This window comes from Dunckerocampus dactyliophorus, chromosome 5 (genome assembly GCF_027744805.1).
Source record: "Dunckerocampus dactyliophorus isolate RoL2022-P2 chromosome 5, RoL_Ddac_1.1, whole genome shotgun sequence".
Classification (NCBI taxonomy): domain Eukaryota; kingdom Metazoa; phylum Chordata; class Actinopteri; order Syngnathiformes; family Syngnathidae; genus Dunckerocampus; species Dunckerocampus dactyliophorus.
The window spans coordinates 10,261,025-10,281,425 of NC_072823.1; the positions used below are offsets into that span (position 1 = coordinate 10,261,025).

Sequence of the window (20,401 nt, forward strand, 5' to 3'; positions counted from 1 at the left end):
TATATACATGCAATTATACAAGATGTTTCACCAGAATGTATTCAGTAGTTCGCTATATATGAGGCACAACGCTGTCACATTTCTGCAAACCCTTTGTATAACTGTACAGTATATAGAGGCAGGTGGGAGTTGTTAGCTATGACATCATGTAGGTATGGCACACAAGGCCTTTTGGACTCGTGCTGCAGCTCAAGAAACCCATGAATGACGACAAAACCTGCCCTTATACATTAAAAAATACATCATGCAATATGGAAGATATTTTAGTTTTTGTAATGAGAAAGGGAAAAGGCTGTGCATTGATTTAGTCCTACATAAGCCATTTTCACAGCAAACAGAACAGGTGTTAATAATAACAGTTTTTTTTTTTTTTCTGTTGGACGTGAGTGGTGAGTGGTGCCAGTGTGACAGGAAAGCCTGATTACACTATACAAGGACCTTGAAATGTTCAGCCTTCAAGTTAACTACTTTTTTTTCAACTGGGATGTATCAGACTGTCTTCAGAAAAAAAAAACAACAAGCCTTGTTGTACGCTTCTCCTGTTTCTAAAGTCCACTACACTCCTAAAGATAATCAGGCAACATGATTGTCAGATGGCTCTTACACGTAATAATTCTTAATTAGTAATTCTTATGGGTGGTGGTTGACCAACTTGTTAATTTGTGGCAAATACACAATTCTTTGTACAGTATCATGTGTCTTACAAGCTTTATAACAGTAAATAGTAAATGGTCTTTCACTTGTATAGCGCTTTTCCACTACCAAGGCACTCAAAGCACTTTGACACTGATAGCACATTCACATACTGATGACGCAGCAGGAGCAAGTTGTTCACTATCTTCGGTATTCAGTATCTTTCCCAAGGACCGAACCTTCAGGTTGGGAGACAACCACTCTACCACCTGAGCCATGCCGCCCCATGATAAAGAAGTGTTGGCAAGAAATTCCCACCGCATGTAGACTAGACTCTCAATTGTCCATAGGTGTGAATGGTTGCATGAGACCTGTGATTGACTGGTCCAAAGTCAGTTGGGATCAGCCCCCAGCTCACCTGCAAACTGAATGAGGACAAGCTGTGTAGAAAATGGATGGATGATATTCATCTACAGTCATGGAAAAAAATGATTAGACCACCCTTGTTTCTTGAGTTTCCTGTCCATTTTAACACCTGATACAACTAAAGGTATTTTTGTTTGGGGCAAATATAACGATGACAATAAAAATAGCTCATCAGAGTAAATTCTTTTGGGCAGCACAATGTTATAGCTATTCATGTAAGAACTTAAGTGAAGAAAACCATAGAAGTTGCTAGACATCAGCTGTTATATGAAACTCTTATGATCTGTATTTTTTATCACCATTACATTTGTCCAAACAAATGTGCCTTTTGTTGTACCAGGCATTAAAATGGATCAATAAACTGAAGAAACAAGGGTGGTCTAATCATTTTTTCCATGACTGTATTTGTCGGGCTGACCAAATTGACAATATCATATACAGGAAACATGGCCAGTCACTTGTGCGAAATCCTTCTTTGATTCCCTGGATGCGACAGCAAGATGGCGCCCTCCGTGGCAGACGTTTGTTTCAGTCTTCCGTTTTTTTTCAATTTTTTTTCTATTTTGTTGTTCATATTGGACATTCAACGTGCTGTGTTGCATTGCAACATAGAGACAACTTTTGAACATCGGCGGGGTTCACCGTGAGCTCTCGTTCAGCCTCTCCGACTGGCTTTCTTCTGCGTCGGGAGGACGCAGCAGCCTGCGGGCCTGGTGAGCTGAATGCCCGGCGAGCGAAGCGTCCGGGGCGGAGGCGAGGCAGGAGGGGCGGCCTGCGTGCTAGGCTAAAAGCTGGAGCGACTGGGCCACCGCTACCGGGCCTGCTGCTGGCCAGCGTCCGTTCTCTCGAAGACAGGCTGGACGAGCTGCGAGCAAGGATTCTACGTGAGATCGGTGAGTGCTGTGTGCTCGCGGAGGCCTGGCTGGACGGAGGATATACCGGACTCGGCGGTCCGGTTGGGGACATTTGCCGCTTGCCTTGTAGATTGGACTTCAGCGTCTTGTGGATACAGAGCCTCGGGACTGTTCTCCCCGAATGTTACCAGCATGTAGGCTTTCCCACGAGGGCAAATAGCATCCTGTACCAAGTCTACAGCAACATGAAAGGTGCTTTGAAGGCTGTTCCAAGTCCCCATTTTGGAAAAGCTAATGTCTCTTCTGTTGTTGTTGCTTAATTTATTGGTATTAATGTTTCTTCTGTTCTTATTCATTTTCTTGTGTTTTTCTTTCTTTCTTTGGGAGAATGAACAGAACAAGAATTTCATTGCATAGCAGAACTCCCTGTTTTACTGTGCATATGACAATAAAACTCTTGAATCTTGAATGCTTTGCGTGTCAAAATATAATGCGCAGCAACTGAATGGCCACTGTTACACAAAATGCCAGTGTTGTCGTATGTTTTAACTTTGGGTGTCCTGTATGACTCAAAAAATAAACAGTGAACTCAGTGAATGAATGAATCGTCTCCTTTAATGAAAGACGACATGTTGAGCTGGAAACAGAGAGAAGAGAATTAAGTTGGAAAGCTCCTTCTTCAGTATGCCTGGAAGAAACCTGACAATGTACCTCTATTAGTTAGCAACTGCACATTTGCTGCTCCTAAGCTGTTGTCCTTGGATGGTTACGCATCGATGACCATGGCGACGTCATGAATGGCAACAGTCATAATAGCACAATTGTTTTGTTGAGACGTAGCTATTATCAGGATGACTGACTTGTCCTCATATGACTGAGCATTACGCCATGACAGACTGATTGCATTGAACAGTCTTTAAATGATCTTAATTGTGGTCTGGCATGACATACAGTGGCAGAGCGCTACAAACAGTTTTAGCCTTGCCCTTAAGAGGCACGCACTCATGTCATGAGAGTTGTCCAGCCACACTTTCCAGCTTGCTACTTCTTATTTGGTTCATGTGGTCCCTGTTAGACCATGTTCACACAAATGTGGGTATTTTTAAAAATGTATATTTTTCTTTCCATCTTGGCCTTTTCTTCAAACGCAAAGGTCAGGGTGGACACTTTAAAATAAAAAGGGATAAAAAGATTGAAGAAGTGTTTGCGTGTCGATGTCCTAGAGTCATCAAATATTTTTGCACATTAGCACTGTATTTTGTCATCATTTCAAATTGGTGTGGGCATATTTCTTGCTGCCGTTATTTAAAAATGAACTTTGTACAGCAGAAAATAATGTTTTCCTGGTAATCGGGCAGTAAATGAAATCCTTCTAAAAAAACCACACCTGCAGCTGTGATGCATCCACTGTCCCTATGAAGAAACACGTACACACAGCTATTGCCATATGTTTGAATCTCTGGTTGTAGGTCGTAATATCATTGTATCGTATGTGGGTGGGCAGATGGCAATTTTCTGCAGTCGGGTTAAACATGAGCACAGTGGCTGGTGTTGACTTGACTAAGTGGAAGTGAATGGTAGCTCGTGTTCATTTCCAGACTGTCTGCTGCAGATTAGAAGCCATCACAGTTTCTTCTTCCTGTCCTGTCAAGCTGTCTTTTTTTTTTGTACCTCTTGTTAGTTTTTGTACCAGGACTTTGTGGAGAGAAATGGAAACTTGGTGTGACAAACTAAGAGAGTATAGGGATACTGTCAAAGAGCCAATGGGAGAGGAAAAACAAGGGAACAGTCCTAATATGGGAAGAACCTGTTAAAGTAAGTCTTGATACAAGAACAGCCTGTATCAAGACAGTGACCGCTTATTGGTGTTATAACTGGAAGCCAGTATGTCAACATGCAGCATGCATATAGCATCAAACACTATTACTTATTCCGATGCCACATAGCATCACTTCTAGTCAGAAATGTACAGACTCATTTATTCAGTTTTGGCCCTTACCCATTTATTTTACAATTCTTCTATCAGAATGGAATAATACAATGTACATCTTCAGTGATTTTTTTAAAAACAATTAGGCACACAATTAAGATTTTATAAGATGTACAGTACACAATTATACATACAGGCTCAAATATACAGTATACACACAATCAAGAATCTTACATGAAATGGTGCTGAAGTTTCCAAAATCTCTTAACAGAACTTGACAAGGCCAAGCCCTTCCTTCTTGTCTCTGGCAGCATAAAATGATTTGTTTGACAGTACTCACTGGATTGACCAATACTAAAGTCTATGAAGATGAGCTGTAGCATTACACAAATTGTTTGTCATTTGGAACCATTTCTAAACTACTCTAGATTCCAAGATCATCTGTTCAAACAATTGTCTGTAAATACAAGTTATTTGGATGTATCACCATTTTGCCAATGTCTGAAAAAAGGCCCATACTGGTTAGTTTGTTCAAAAACAACTCAGGAACCTCCAAGGCTCAAGCCTGCCATGAAATGAAAACTGCTAGTCCACCAATGTCACTATACACAGTTGTTGCAGTTTTACTTCGACATAGACCGAGAGGGTAGAGGGTGCCTACCAAGAAAGAATCCCTTGCTCCAAAATCTACACTGTCAAGCTTGACTAGAATTTGCAGCTGCCCACATGGAAAAGCCTGATGCCTTTTGGACAAAAATGTTAAGGCCAGACAAGACAAAGCTGGAATTGGTTTAGGAATGGATAGAGTAGGATAACATTAAGCTTCTGGAATGTCCTTCCCAAAGCCCTGACCTCAACCTGATAGAACATTTGTGGACTATACACATGTCTGTGCCAGGAAACCAAACAACTCTACCAATTCTGCCAAGAGGTGTGGTCAAATATCCAGTCGGAATTATGCCAGGAGCTTGTCGATGGCTACCAAAAGCGTCTGGTCATAATGAAACTTGCTAAGCGATATTTAACCAAGTAATAGCAGGGGTGTGTGTATATATTTAATAATTATGACCCTGTAAAAATTCTAAATAAATTCAAACTCTTGTTTAAAAAAAAATGGACTATTCATGTTGTAACCTTTCACACCTATAACCTATAACCTATAACCTATAACCTATAACCTTTCACACGAGAAAAACAACAATTCAGATAAATCATTCAGGGCCCAAAATTGATTATATATGCAGTCCCACGATGACTATAAGTAGTCTTCTGATTGGAAGTGTACATTATGTTTAAAATCAACACTTGGCTACACAAAGAACATATATCAATATGTTTAATTATAATTTCAATAAATAAGGTTGTTTTGTACATTTGAAAGAACACATGCCAAACCTCTGTTTTCCCCATTCACACACAAACACTGAAAAAGGAATTTTGGACTGTGTTGCTCCTGGTCAAGTTTTTCCAACAGTGCCGTCATTAAGGACAAAAACATTTGCTTGTGGATGAACGGTCAAAACACAGCACATTTTTCAAATATCTGTGCACGTGTGGACATTGCCTTGGAGTAATAAATTACACTGTGTTCACATTTACGGCTTGTATAAAAAAACCTTAAAGACTGTTTTGTCCCTCAAGCACATTTTTCCCGAGGTTGATTGGGTGTTAACAAGGAGCACTTAATAGACTGTAGATAACTCAGCTGAGCTCGAGAGGTTTTGGGTCTCCAGGGTCATAGACTGTAAGTTTGAATGATTTCAAGTCCCGTATTATGAGAATGTGTACATGTGCATGTTTTACACATCAGTCACATCTGTGTTTGCAGGCATACAAACACAAAGGAAACCTTTCCACACCTGTGGAACTCCGAAGGATTGATAAGTTAAAATAAATGCATTCTTCAAATGCGCTGTGTGTGTGTGTCTGCATATGTATACAAATATTCACAGTGGAAAAATGACCTTGTGTAGCGTTCCACTAGCTTTTCAGCCATGTCCCAGTGTGGAAGATCCCACTGCTACCCAGACAAAACTGAGCCAGTGGAACTGCTTGGGGCCCAACACACCCACAGATTGGATCCAATTGGAGTCCATTTTCACTATACTTTCTCACAGCTGATTAAGTATTGGTTAAAAACAAAATAGCACAAGGTTTGTGTCTGTAAGGTCTCATATGTGATTTACGACTGATGGACAAAACAAGTAAATCCGAGCTAAGCCCAGTGATGCATGCAAATTGTGACTGCATGACATTTAAAAACCTTGGAATAATTACTGCCATCCCTTCAGATATTCTCATAGGGTTGCATTATGCATGATGGGAATTATGACAATGAGAATGGGCGCCCAAAATGGTGATGACCGAGCATCAGGCCACCTGCCAGTGAGTTCTGACCAAAGTCTTTTGTTGTCTGGGGTCTGTCACATAGTGTTCATGCCTTTTGGAGGGCATTCAAACTTGCAAGCACATACTCGACATGCTGATTAAGCTGAAAATGATTTGTCAAAACCACATCTGCTGGTTGGACACACATCTGTTTAATAGCAACAACATTGTTTGTGGTACTACATGTATGGGTGTATTTCATTTTCACCACCGCCCCATGTGTCTGTGAGAGTCATTATAAAAGAAGAACACCGCCTTTGGTTTAAATCTTCTCGCATGTTGTGACTCAGAGTTAGAGAAGCTGACAGATGTGTGTGAAGAAATAACATAGCTCAGGCAAAACTGCTACTCATTCATACATTCTGATTCACAACCTGGATGTTTAACTGCCACTGTGCATATTGATCGACACAGATATTTATTTGGCAGTGTCTTTGTCTCTTTGGGTGTATTTGTTCTTCATTCTCATGTGACTTTGGTGATTCATAGTTTGCTCTTTGTCTGACAGATTCAAGATCCCGGTCTTATTTTCAGGTTCAGCGACAGTGCTGAAATATTCAGGAACAGTATAAGCCAGACACACGGGTTTAGATACACCACTGTTTATGCATATCCATTTGAACAGATGGACAGTCACTGACGCTGACGGACAGAACTGTGACAAATTCAAAACAACTGTATTTTTGTTCTCGCCTTTGGTTCGCTTGAGTAGTAGCTTGAGTGTTTTTTCTGTATTTATGATTTTGGTTGTGTGGTTTGCATGTTTGTGTTTGGACAACAGCAAGGTTCAAGGCCTGAGGCCTGAATGTGACAGAGGCGTTTTCTTTTTTTCAAGCTTTGTGTTATTTGGACTGAGAGCCTGGAAGCTGAGGACATCTCAAGCCATTGGGAGCTTGAGAGTGTGTGTGCGCTGTAACACCTGTTTGTCCATGAGTATGACAAGGGGATATGTCATGAATGTTAAAAGCTGTTCAGGAGGTACAAAAGTGGCATAAAACAGAAAACATGAGTGCATGTCCTTCTGGAACACTAAAAGCTCCCATCTGTTTTGACTCGATATGCAATAAACAAAAAAAAAAAATCAGCCCAATTTACCAATTATCTATACAACCATAGATCAGTGACTTTCAACTGGTTTGCTGACCCAATCTGTGGAGGTTCCAAACCGCTAGTTTAAAGTAAATTCAAGAACATCCACATCTACTGTAAAGCTGGTCTTTTGGAAATCGTATTTTGAAGTGCCAGAGTGGAGCAGTCTTGCGCCTTGATCATGGACATTTAACTGACAATACAGTACAACTGCACATTTTGGAGAGGCCTTTTATTATGGCCAGTCTAAGGCCCGCTTGTGCAATAATCATGAGGTCTAATCAACATCTTCATCTGCCACACTGAGGCGGATACATTATCTCTGCAAATGAGAAGTGCTCAAAAGCACAGATTTAGACAGATTTTTGTGAACAATATTTGACAGAACAAGGCCTTTTGTGATGGGCCTTGTTTGAAGGTTTATACTGTATGTTAGAGTTCAGTTCATGAAAGATGGGAGCAAAACCAAGTGTTGCGCTTTTGTTGAGTGAATGTAAATACGCTGCTGTTTAGTATTTGTTGTCATTGTACTTGGATTTAAAACAATGCAAGCTGTTTCACTTTCCTTCCAGGGCAGACAAGATGACATTTTAAACATTGGTTCCAGACCCGATCGTGATAAGTAGGATTCATCAATCCACCATCTTCCTGTTATCCAAGGTCGGGTCACAGGGGCAGCATCCTAAGCAGGGAAGCCCAGACTTCCTTCTCCCCGGCTACATCGTCCAACTCCTCCTGGCAGATCTGGACGGGTTCCCAGGCCAGTTGGGAGATATAGTTTTTCCAATGTGTCTTGGGTCTTCCCCGAGGCCTCCTCATGGACGTGCTCTAAACATAGTGAGGCGTCTGGGAGGCATCCTGACCCAATGCCCAAGCCACCTCATCTGGCTCCTCTCAATGCGGAGGAGGCGCAGTTACAGTATACTCAGATTTCTCCCAGATGACAGTGCTTCTCACCTTATCTCTAAAGGAGAGCGCAGCCACCCTACGTAGAAAACTCATTTCGGCCGCTGTACCTTGATCTTGTCCTTTCGCTCACTACCCAAAGCTCTTGACCGTAGGTGAGGGTAGGAACGTAGATTGACCGGTACATTGAGAGCTTTGCCTTTCGGCTAGGCTCCCTCTTCACCACAATGGACCAATGCAGAGTCTGTATCACTGCAGATGCCACACCAGTCCGCCTGTCAATCTTGTGTACCATCCTTCCCTCACTTGTGTACAAGACCTGAAGGTATTTAAACTCTTCCACTTCGGCAGGATCTCATCCATGGTTCCCTCGAAGAAGCGTGCATGTGCAATTGTCCTCTCCTCCCACGTTCTCACACTGCTCCTCCTGAATCAGAGATTCAACTATCCAGCGGATCCTCCTCTCCAGAACTCCTCAATAGATCTGACTAGGAAGGCTGAAGAGTGTGATCCCACAATAGTTTGAACACACCTTCCGGTCCCCCTTCTTAAAGGACCACCACCCCATTCTGCCAATCCATAGGCACCACATCCCCATGGCCATGCAATGCTGCAGTCGTGTCAACCAAGACAGCCCCCTAGCATCCAGGGCCTTAAGCAACTCCAGACGGATCTCATCCAACCCTGGGGCCTGCCATCAAGGAGTTTTTTGACCACCTTGGCAACCTCAGCCCCAGAGATAGTAGAGCCCACTGTGCAGTCCCCAGGCACTGCTTCTTCAATGAAAGTTATGTTGTGGGATTAAGGAGGTTTTTAAAGTATTTCTTCCACCGGTCTACAAGATCTCCACCGTACACGGCGTAAAGTGTATTGCTTCCCCCTCCTGTGATGACACACGGAAGCTCTGTGATAGTGTTAGCTGACTGTAGTTCTTTTGTCTCCGCTCGATTTTTGCATGTGTTTCGCCATTTTCCTCTCACAACCCACAATCCGTCTTCTTCATAGACAATCTGTCGCTGCCGGTTGGGGGAAAAGAGAACTGTTGCCTCCTACTGGGACAGAAATATGTTACCTACAAGTCAGAAATTCACACACAAGATGAATAAGACTTTGATCTCAAACTCCCGCGGAAAAAAGCAAAACACGTCAATAGACGTCTTTGGCAGTCAATGTTACTTTTTGTAAAGACGTCAATAGACGTCTTTGGCAGTGAAAGAGTTAATGAATATATTTTTGAAAAACTGTGAGAGTGAAGCCACAAAATTTAAACTTCAGTGTGTCGAGGGATGACTGTATAGTAAATGATGAAGACAAAAAGAGGGAGGCAGTGCTGTGACTATGCACTGGGAGCATCAGACGTTATGCGGTTGGAAGGCTTCTTTACGCAACAAGTGGGTGCTTTCAAACCCACATTGTTTAATCTGCTGAGAGTGGACTCTGTGTCAACTCTCCCTTGCTTCAATTTGATTGGTCAAGTCTGATCACAGCAGTCATATTGAAGTGTGCACCAAGACTCTTTGGAGGAAGTCTGGTCAACAATGACTTCTAGAGTGGTTTGTTTGTGGCGGGAACGTGATGCGACCTCCATTTGACCCAACCACCAGACACACAGATGGCTACTATCACATACTATTTTGCTACGAGCAAACTGTTTTGTATATAACTATGTAGTTCTCTTAGGAGGTTCTTTTTGTTGTGTTGTTAAATGTGGAAATAATAGCAATGCAGTGTCGTGACTGAGGGACTAGCATGGCTATTATTGCATTTTGGTTTGTCTTGATTTTTCCATTGCTGCAAAAACTTGAACCAAGGGGAGGAATTGTACATTTTTCCCAGCCTATTCAGTACATCAGATAAAAACAAAATCACGAGAACACCTTGTGTTTATTAGTACACATCGGGTGCTAATGCATCATGCAGTCGTGTCTCAGACTGTGATGAGTAATTTGGTGGTTGAGTTGAAGAATAGCAGGAACATTACCCATGTGGCTTTACTAGGATGAAAAACTCAAGTTGGTAATGATGTGCTGTTGAGAGAAACACAATTTTGTGTTTCTTTACAAATGTCTGCAGTGTAATTTGTCAATGCAAAGTGGACTTTTGTTGTGACTCTGTGTCTGATGGGTGCAGATTAAGGAGGTTCTCTTGGGGTGACACATACTGTGCTTCTAAATTACTAGTGGACACTCCTCATCTGTGCAATACAAGGCCATCCAATAACAAGGGTTGGAACAACATAGCTTTCCACAAAGAAATCCATGCTCAGCTTCCATTGACTGCAAGATACTGATTGAATAATATTTGTCATTAATTTTAATTGTTTGTTGTGGTATAAAAGTGCATTATACTATTGAGGTGTTTCCAGTATTGTACCACAACATCTATTACAGTACTAGAGTACTACAAGAAATATTTGCCCCAGTGTTCATTTAAACTTTACTGTGAATTTCATTTGCAAGTACGCATTTACATGCCTTTTGTTTTTGGGTGTTGCCAGAGTCAGAAAGTAGCTATTGCCATGGGGACTTAGTGAATTCTTGTGAAGTTTCAAAGAGTATCATGGCCAAGCACTGACTTCATTTTGTATGTCAGTGATTTAACTTTATAACTGATAAGTTTGTCCTGCACTGGAACCAGATTATTATTTTTAGTGTAACATTACTGAAAGTGGAGAAACGGCATTAATTCATACATCCTATCTAAAGATGTGGCTTTGTCTTGCCGTTTTTTATCGAAATGTGACATGGCTTCACCTCAATCTAAAGCAGAAGAGCCAATGAAAACAAGACGTGCCTTTGGCTTCGCCTATAAGTTGAAAAAAAAAGATGCTCTATACATTCTTTCAACTGGAATTATTTGAATTAATTCAAGTAAGATGTTCTGATAAGGACGTATAATTCTTTGACATGCTCACAACTTCACTGCAGTACAGTCATATTAAGTTGTTCACCTTAATTTATAAAGAGATCCAACAATCCATTTTAATCAATTCCGCATAACACAAAGACAAAATACGTCATTAGGGGTCTTTTGCGATCACGCTGTGCACTTTGTGTTATATTACTTATAAATTAAATCGGAATGACTGGAGAAGATTTTGCTTGGGTATAATTCAAAGGTGTGTCAAATGTATGCAACGCGCCTCTTCAAAGTAAGTCGTAGATCACTGTGAACTGTGACCTAAATAACAAGCAGCCAGGTTTCCCCAACAGTATAACTTGGCCCAGATACAGTACATACTGTAAGTGTCAGTGTTGATTCAGCATTTAAACAGTGTCGATTTGCAATCCAGATCATTTGTTATGCTGTTAAGTTTCTGGAGACGTGCCTTGTTGATTCTTTTATAAATCCTAATAACTGTAAAGACATGCATTCAAGAGACAGACCACTTCTCATTGTCTCGTCACAGACTGAAGTGAAGAGAAAAAACAGCACCAATGATGTTTCTCTTGCCTTTCACTGCATCAGGCTTGACTGTACTTGTGACCTTTAGGATGTTTTATGCTCATTTTTTACAGCGCTTGTTTTTTTTTTTTTTTATACCCTCAATATCACAGGTGTCAAACTCAAGGCCCGGGGGCCGAATGTGGCCCGCCAAAGCATTTTATGTGGCCTGTGAAAGCCTGGGAATAATGTGTGTCCCTTTTTTCTATTTAAATATATTTGTTCTTTCATTTTGACAGAAAAAAAAATGTACATCATGCAGCTCTTCTAAACGCAAACATGATCTTATTGTGAAAGAAGATATTAAAAGAATTATTTTTTAATCAAAAATAAATACTTGAATGTCTGCTTGACACTTTGACAATCTCACTCCACTTCTCATTTCACAGGAAGTTATCAATCAGTTTGTTAGTAAAAATATAATAATTAAATGCATGGGCAATTGTGTAATAATATCATGCGGTTATATTTGTGTATATATATTCGTATATATCGACAGTTACAAGTGGCCCTCGGAGGGAAGCCATAACTGCGACGTGGCAGCGATGTTTTGAGCATGTGTCATTTTTAAAATGCAGTCAGTGTTCCATGGGATGTCAGCACATCTTTTATGAATAAATAGTATTGTACGTTAGCGGTTGGAAAGCATCATGTTGGAATTATTATGGCGTATACATTTTTCGATTTCTTATTTCTCGCATTCATTCATTCGTTCATGCCAACACTGTACTGCCTTGCAGAGTATCCAAGTCCTATTTGCATTATTTTAACATAGTGTAAAACACAAACATCTGTTGCAAAGCACACTTTGCATTCCCCCCCCACCCCCTCTGGTGAGTTGAACATGACCTCTGTGACTCTCCTAACCCTCTTGTTGACTGTTTGATTGAGCGTAGCACTATTTGGCCTTCACAATGCAGTCGTCCTTTAGCAAGGCTTTTCCCTGCCGAATCCATTAAGAAATGTTTATCCTCACACTCATGCCGGGGTGGTCCCGAAGCATGAGGTTAATGGGCACACGGTGCAAGAGCTCAGCTGCGCGGCCACTCACATGTAAACTCAAAACAAGTATGACATCACATTCATATCCTGTACATTGTGCACGTGGGGTGAAAAAAGCAAGGTTACCTATTGCAGCTGCATTTGAAATTTTGGTGGGGCTTTTAGATTAAACATCATTATTATCCAGCAGAGGCTGATGATTTCCACGCAGTGCTCCATGTTTGAAGTCAATAATAGATGTTGAATTTTCTCCCAGAATAATTCCCTGTGCTATCAAATGAATAGCGACTGAGCAAAGATAATTATTAGATCATTATTTTGCATTGTTTTCTGCACGTAAAGCAACAATTATTTTGTAGAAAATTGATTTTTCTTCATATTTGGGTGTCATTGGATTTACATGATTTCCTATGAGGAACAATTGCCTCGTTCATGTAGTATTTACATTTCTTTTTGGCTGACCTTTTTGGAACAAAGTAATGACGAAAACAGAGATTTCACTCTATGTGTGTATTTTTGTATTTGGTTTATTTAAAGAAGAGTCTGCAGGGTGTATATTTTCATACTAATTACTACTGTAGGGGTATCCTGATACAACTTTTTCAATTCCAATGTGATATCAATATTGCAGCCTCGAATACTGATATATCAGCACGAATCATACATACTCTTATTACTTATTTTGTCATGTGGAATGGTAGAAAGGGCTTGAGCAAATGAATTGTCAGCAACAGTAGGTATGACAAAAAGCTGACCCATTTGCTTCTTAATGCATCTGGGGTGTAGTTTTATGCACAATGTAGTAGCAGCCTGACATCATACAGTGAGGTTCGAGGCGCTCAATGAAGGGTTGAAACCCAACAGTCCTCACCACCAACTGGGGCTGGCTCTTTACTGTTATAGCTAATTAAATAACTTTTAGTCATCCCGGGGGAGTTTCCCATGTGATGCTGCTTCAAATGCGTGATGAGGTTGGTCGTATTAAACTTCATGGGTTCTGCGCAACCATGGGAAACATGTACATGACGAGGTTTGCACTCCGCTGCAATATATGTTTCGGACTTTAACAAAAAATACCGCCACACCCCCATCATCACTCCTACTCCTTGTTAATTTAATACGTTAGCACACGCTGTTCTTGTATCAGAGTGCCGTGTGCTGTGTTGCCAGAAGTAGATAGCACGGTCGTTAGCTGTTTAGCACTGAGCGTATTACATATGACTCACGTCGAGGGTCACCAATTGTGGAGATGTGATTCAGCTGTTCAGGGATAAATTTAAGTTTAGTCTCCACTGAACAACACGCAACGACGACGTAATATCTCAGTTGCTAACAATAATCACATGACCCAGGAATGAAAGTTTCTAGAAAAGAGTGACCAACACATTCACCTCTGTGAAAAAATAATGTAGCATTATGAGCTTTTTAAAAATGATTCAAGTGGTGACCTTCTTGAGCCAGTGGATTGCATTTATTTGCATTTTACTAAGAAAATATTTTTTGTGTTGTGTCTTGATGTTTTGCTTTCAACGGTGGTGGATAATTTAATTTAACTTCAACTCACTTCAGTTAGTGTGATGGTATACTCATCTTTTGCCGACAAAACCAAAGTCCGTTCCACACTTAATGTATCTTCAAGTCATGAAGATCTGCAAACAAGAGTTACACATGGCTGGTAAATATTTGCAGCCTCAACACGCATCTTTGTTACTCATAGCTTTATTCACAGACTACTGTTGTCGTTTAAAAAAATGATATTTAACTCTGGTTATATGTTTATGTGCACTGGTGGGGTTTCATATCTGTGTCGGATTGTCTAATTGTCTGTTTTTTTTTACATTTAAGTTCTCTGTGCTGATGAAAATATTGTATAAAATGTGTTATTGGCAAACAGCACTAGATGTGATAGATGTTTCCGTTTGGTTGAAATAACATTAGCCTTACTCACCACTGTCACAACCCAATGACAGACTCTTACTTATTTGCTTAAATACAGGTGGTGTTTTTTTTAGGAATAGAGCAGCAGGCACGGACATTTGATCAAATCTCTCTTGGAATGTTCTGAACTCCCATTACAATGCCAGTGTTGTTTTGAGCACAATAAGGCTGCTCAGGAAGGGATGCCATAGTGGACCTGCGCTGAAAAAAAAACAACTTTTTGGATTTACTTGAAAAAATCTTGATTTACTTGAAAATAGATTTGAAGTAAATGTTACTGCTTCAAGTGAAACGCTACACTTTCAATAAAAACATATTTAACTTTCTAATTAACAGTTGCAATATTACTAAATAGATTTTACGTAATCCCCGTACTGTTATAGGTTACATTTACTTGAACTTAAAGAAAGTTAACTTTTTTTAAGAGTGTGCAAGAAAGAATATTATAGTCAATTATTAGACAAGAATAAAAACATTAGAGCAACATGGGGCATCCTAAATCCAACAAGATCCAACAAAGCAGATGAATATTTTGTAGATGGAAATACCAAAAATGACGATATGAACGAGGTAGTTGAAAGGTTCCATCACTACTTGGTAAATATTGGACCAAGTCTGGAAGAAAAGATGCCATATTCCTTGTCAGTGGAGGAAGGGAATGAAAGTATAGACAGGAATCCCAACTCCATGTTCCTCACAAAGAGGAAATGAGTGATGTTGTCAACAAATGTAAAGCAAAAACATCAACGGATTGTAATGGAATTGAGATGGAAACGATAAAAAGGTAATTAATGACATCGCAGAACCATTGAGGTACATCAGTAATTCATTACAGTATTTCAAACTGGTAAGTGTCCAAACAAAATGAAAATAGCTTGTCGTACCAATCTTCAAGGAAAGCTATCCTCATATTTACATGTGTTTTACTTTAGCTTTATTCTTGCTTACAAGTTCTCTTTTGTTTAAGCCTTCTCATTCAATTTGTTATCTCCCTTGTTTTTAGGTGTAAAGGCTTGTGTGTGACTACGTATTTGGTAAGTAAAGACGTTCCTGTTGTAAAACTGTGACAACTGATGCCTCAGTGCGTATCATGCAGCAATCACAATCACTACATGTGCAAAATATTCTTATATTTATCGCAGTATTGTAAATATTAAATAAAACTTGCATCCACAAGCAAAAGGAATACTCCCGTGTACAAAACGGTTTATTTTTTTTTTGTGCCAAAAAGCCAGACCCTGAAGACAAAATGCTTGTTTTTGTTACATGTTGTTGCCTTGGCGATCCTGTGTGTTTGGTGTCTGCAAATGCATGTTGCCATGGTGCTATACAAACGTGCAAGTTGAATCCTGTTGTGGCTAATCGCTTTGGTGTCCAACAGTATCAAACAAAATGCTTATCTTTTCTGTTTCTTTCTTTTTAAGAAAGTGTGTTGAATCCTTTGACTGGCAGGATATATATCAATAAATGTTTCCTCCTCACACCAGAAAGGCAAACCTTTACTTGCTCTCTTCCACATCACTGTTTCCCATACATTCATTCATGTGCGGTGGCCCAACCGCCGATATTAACGCTCACTTATGCTCACTCACATACACTTCACTACCTGAAGCTGCACTCCACGCATCATGGGAACTGTAGTTTTAGCCATGAATTAGCCCCATCACTGTAAAAGCCGCAGGGTTCCAAACGTGAGAAAAAAGTAGCGGCTTATACTGTACATGATTTGGGTGATGTTTGGCCGGCCACATGAAAAGCTTTGGCGGGTCGGATCTTTTTGTCTCCCTCTCCCACATGCTAATGCCCATCCCTGACCACCACCAATGGGGGATAGTGCACCGTTAACGCTTTGCTCCTCCCTGTGAATTGTAAATTTTGTTTTTCTCTGCTGACCACCACGCTCCCAGGAAAAGACAACAGTCTTCCAAATAACACGGTTGTAAACTTCCAATTACAGTCCTGTCACTAACTCCACTGACGTGTAAACACATGATGGGGAGATGGACAAGAGAGGGAGTGAAGCCAGGCTTGTGTTTGCCACCAGACGTCAGGGACGATGGTTAGCATTGACGACAACCAAAATGGGCTCGTCTCGTGCGCACCAAATATTGCCAGGCTAACTGAGCGCGAAATAATCAACAGAATTCATCTTCATGAGTTGACATTTTTTTCCACTTTAAAAGCAACAGTAAGAGCATAAGTGGGATGTTATGATCCCATGGTAAGCTCAGTCACATTTTCAAATTGTCAAATGATACCTTGGTCACGTTTGGCCATGTAGATGATTATTACAATAGTTGGAGCCACTGCATCTCTGTGATCCTGTGGCCTGAGAGAAGACAGTCCCAGTGCTGGCTTTGACTTGGCCTCCCGACCAAAAGTGTGATAATTTTAGACTGAAGTCTCTCACATGGTCTGGAGCAAAGACAGAATTTGGAAATAAACTTGGAATTTAGCTTAATTGCAGTTTACAGATTTAGGAGGGGCAATGTTCTCTTCTTTATTTTCTTGCATAAATAGAGAGTGACTGGAGGCCAAAGATATGAGGTTTTGAAGCCACAAAAGAAGTTAAAGAACGTCAGAGGCAACGAGGTGACTTTTTAGCTCGCTTCTTTTGCGCTCTCTTCTAGGTCTAACCATGCTCCTGCCCCTCATGTGAAGTCCTTCTCTGCAATCACTGATTCCATCAGTTTTAGTATTCCACTCAGGTTTTCGGTCTTTCCAATAAAATGTGACTGTTGGTTTTTAACTGCTTTATGCGCAACCAAGTTAGTGTTTGCTTTTTTTTCAGATACCAATTCCTGTAGTAGGTTGTAGGAGGCGGTGAAGGTTTCAGCTGGGATTTCACTCTGCTGGATCTCATGAATCTTTCTCTGAGGTTCTTGAAATTGGACAGCCTCTCTGCGCACTCTGTTTTCTCCCAGATATTTCCCATTACCTCATTTCCATTAAGGGTAAATTGCTCCTAGTTCGTTCATATTTTGAAGTATAATTTTATCTCATCTTCTCCATTTTACTAAACTTGGCTCCCTTTTAGTTGATGTCTGTTCTCTTCAGTGGAATTTCTGACAGTACCATGAGATGACTGAGTCCTTAAAATGCTGTGCTGGAATCGTTGCTGCGGGGAGGAAATATAATGGATGTATTTCAGGTGTGTTATCAGGGGAATTGCCTGAATTGTATAAAACTAAAGAGGGAAGTCTTTCTCATCCCTCTTGTCAATGTCATTGATTGAGTATCTGGGCCTCTCTGGTCTTGCTTCATCTTACTCATATTAGATAAAGATGAATCTCCAGCTGAACACACATATAGTGATTTCACTCAAGAGCATGACAACATGTCCTGCTACAAAGTACGTAGTTGGCTAACCACAGTGTTGTAGAGGTGTCACGAGACACTCAATTCACGACATGAGACGATACCCGAGATTGGTTCTACGAGATTTTTACATTACTTTGAAAAAATATGAAAAATAAATGACAATACATTGCAATCTACTCATTTAATTTGTACTATGTTACACTCTTCTGCACTCTGTGTGTATGTTACCGGCCCCGCCTCCACCCACCGAGACAAAGAGACTGTATGACTTACAAAAGGGCTCACTCAAACACGCCATGGTTCTGAAACCAATGCACAGAGTGAACCTCTGCCTGCCTGTTTGGAGGCGAGAGAGGAGGAAAACGGACACGCATGCACATGACTATGTTCAGGCCGGCAATTAAAACCCCAGGCCTTGTGCTCACAAGACATGTTTTATTCTGAACGAGCAATCTTATCACTTTTAAATCTTGCCTTACCGTGTTTCAACAAATCCATTACAGAAAAAAGTTACAATACAGGCCTAAAAAAAAAAAAAAAAATCACAAAAACATCTCAACACCTATCGATAGAAGGCCTTGCCTCATAATTTACAGGCAGCCTAATCACACATTTTGCACCATGTGCATTATTGTAAAAATCAGCACTTGCTTACATGGAGCACAGGAACCATTGTGAATGTGTTTTTTAATTTTGCATGGGTGTTATATGGGGCACACATGCACATCTACCGCTGCATGAAATGAAACCAACACGCAAGGGGTGTCATGAGACACAAAATCTCACAAGGTTAAAAACGTGACGATATTTCTTGGTAGAGAAAAGATCGCGACAGCCAGAAGTCTATCAGACTGAACTATGGCATCCCTACTGTGAATGATAATACACGTAATATAAAGTGGCAGTGTACGAGGCAAGATTGGAACCGCACATTGACTGCTTTACGCACACTATAAACCTTGCAATCCAACCTACCTCGGTGTTCCCATCGTCACGCGTCACTCGGCTGGTGGGTTGTGTTTTTTCTTCATTGGAGCTCAACAGCTGTGGCGATGTTAATGTCCAAGCAGAAGCTGTAGTAATTCTACATTTGATCAAACTTACTCAAGACTTGTCAGATCAAAACACGACACTGCATAATACTTCAAAACATGTGATATTAGTTTCTATTTCAGAAATTAAGTACTTTCTGTTTCGGCACACTAATCATCATGGGAACTTTAGTTCTTTTCGTGATCTGCAATTGGTATTACATGTGTCTTTAAATAACTACACAAACATAAATGATTTATAGTAGCAGCCACAAATGCTGTCATTATTTTAATTTTTATAATCATGATAGTTTAGTTTTAGTTTTAGTTTCAATTTATGGGAAGAAGTTCAACAGATAAAAGCATCATGTCTTTGGGAGTGCAACATTATAAAACAAAATGTACCTGCATTGGCTTGTTAAATAAAAAAAAAAAGTCTGTTTGTCCAGTTCTATATTTTGTCATTGTTTCTTAAAAGTAATGTTAAAATGTCATCTCTTCTCGTTCTCTTGAACCCAATTCCATGTATTGTTATGTCTTGTGAGCTGCGTGTACCATGACACCCCCACAACACAGTTAAGTCAATAACTTTGATGTCTGTTGTGAAATAAGGCTTAAAAACAAGACAGTCATTTTTTAATGACATGAACCAAAAAGCTCTGTAGCTATAAAAGCAGGAGTGTCCATAGTGTGACCCGTGGATCGTTTTCTTGATCCACCGCACATTATAGAACTTAAATGAAACAAAAACAGAAAAAATGGGGGGAAAAAAGAGCAAAAAAATAATGTAAACAACAAAAATGTTTCTTTTTGTAGTGTTTATTTTATTTTATTTATTTTTTACAAAATAAGAAAATATAAATGTGCCGCTGTGCCCCCTGGAATCGGTGCATTTTTCAAGTTGGTGGCATAGGGAGTACTCATCACGTTTCTTCAAGGTTGGCAGGGCTGCAACTAATTCTTAACGTGACCCTATAGTCCCTTACAGCCTAGGTTCCCAAAGTTGGGTCCACGTACCCCCAGGGGTACGCCAATTGTCATAGGTGGCACTTGAATAAAAAAGAAAAACAATTAGCGCCTAAAAGTGAAGCTCAAATTCAACCCATTGAAATGGAAGGATTCCAACATCCAGCTGAAATAAAAGATAGGTAGGACCAGAATTACTTGCTTTTAAAAGGCACATTTATAACATTGCAAATGAACCTGCTGTACTGTATACATGTACACAGCACACACGATAGTGATTATCCAATATGGGAAAATCACAATATAACAGATCAGTGCAAAACTGTTCAATTGTTTTATTCACAAATATTTATGAAAATGATTCAATGTGTGGGTCCGAAACACAAACAGTGATCTTGATCATTTTGCACAACAGGGTGGAATTTCCATAAATCGTAAACATTCCAGGTTTGGTAAAGAAATATTTTTTTTCC

General features: G+C 40.2%; 1 protein-coding gene across 6 annotated transcripts in view; it reads left to right on the forward strand.

The window, feature by feature from the left end:
* Positions 1-20,401, forward strand: part of LOC129180923 (zinc finger protein 469) — a 217,306-nt gene that overhangs the window by 105,317 nt on the left and 91,588 nt on the right. For all 6 annotated transcript variants that reach the window (XM_054775310.1, XM_054775313.1, XM_054775314.1 and 3 more), the window contains one exon: positions 15,614-15,644. The gene's annotated coding sequence lies outside the window, so the exon portion shown is untranslated. The remainder of the gene's footprint in view (positions 1-15,613; positions 15,645-20,401) is intronic.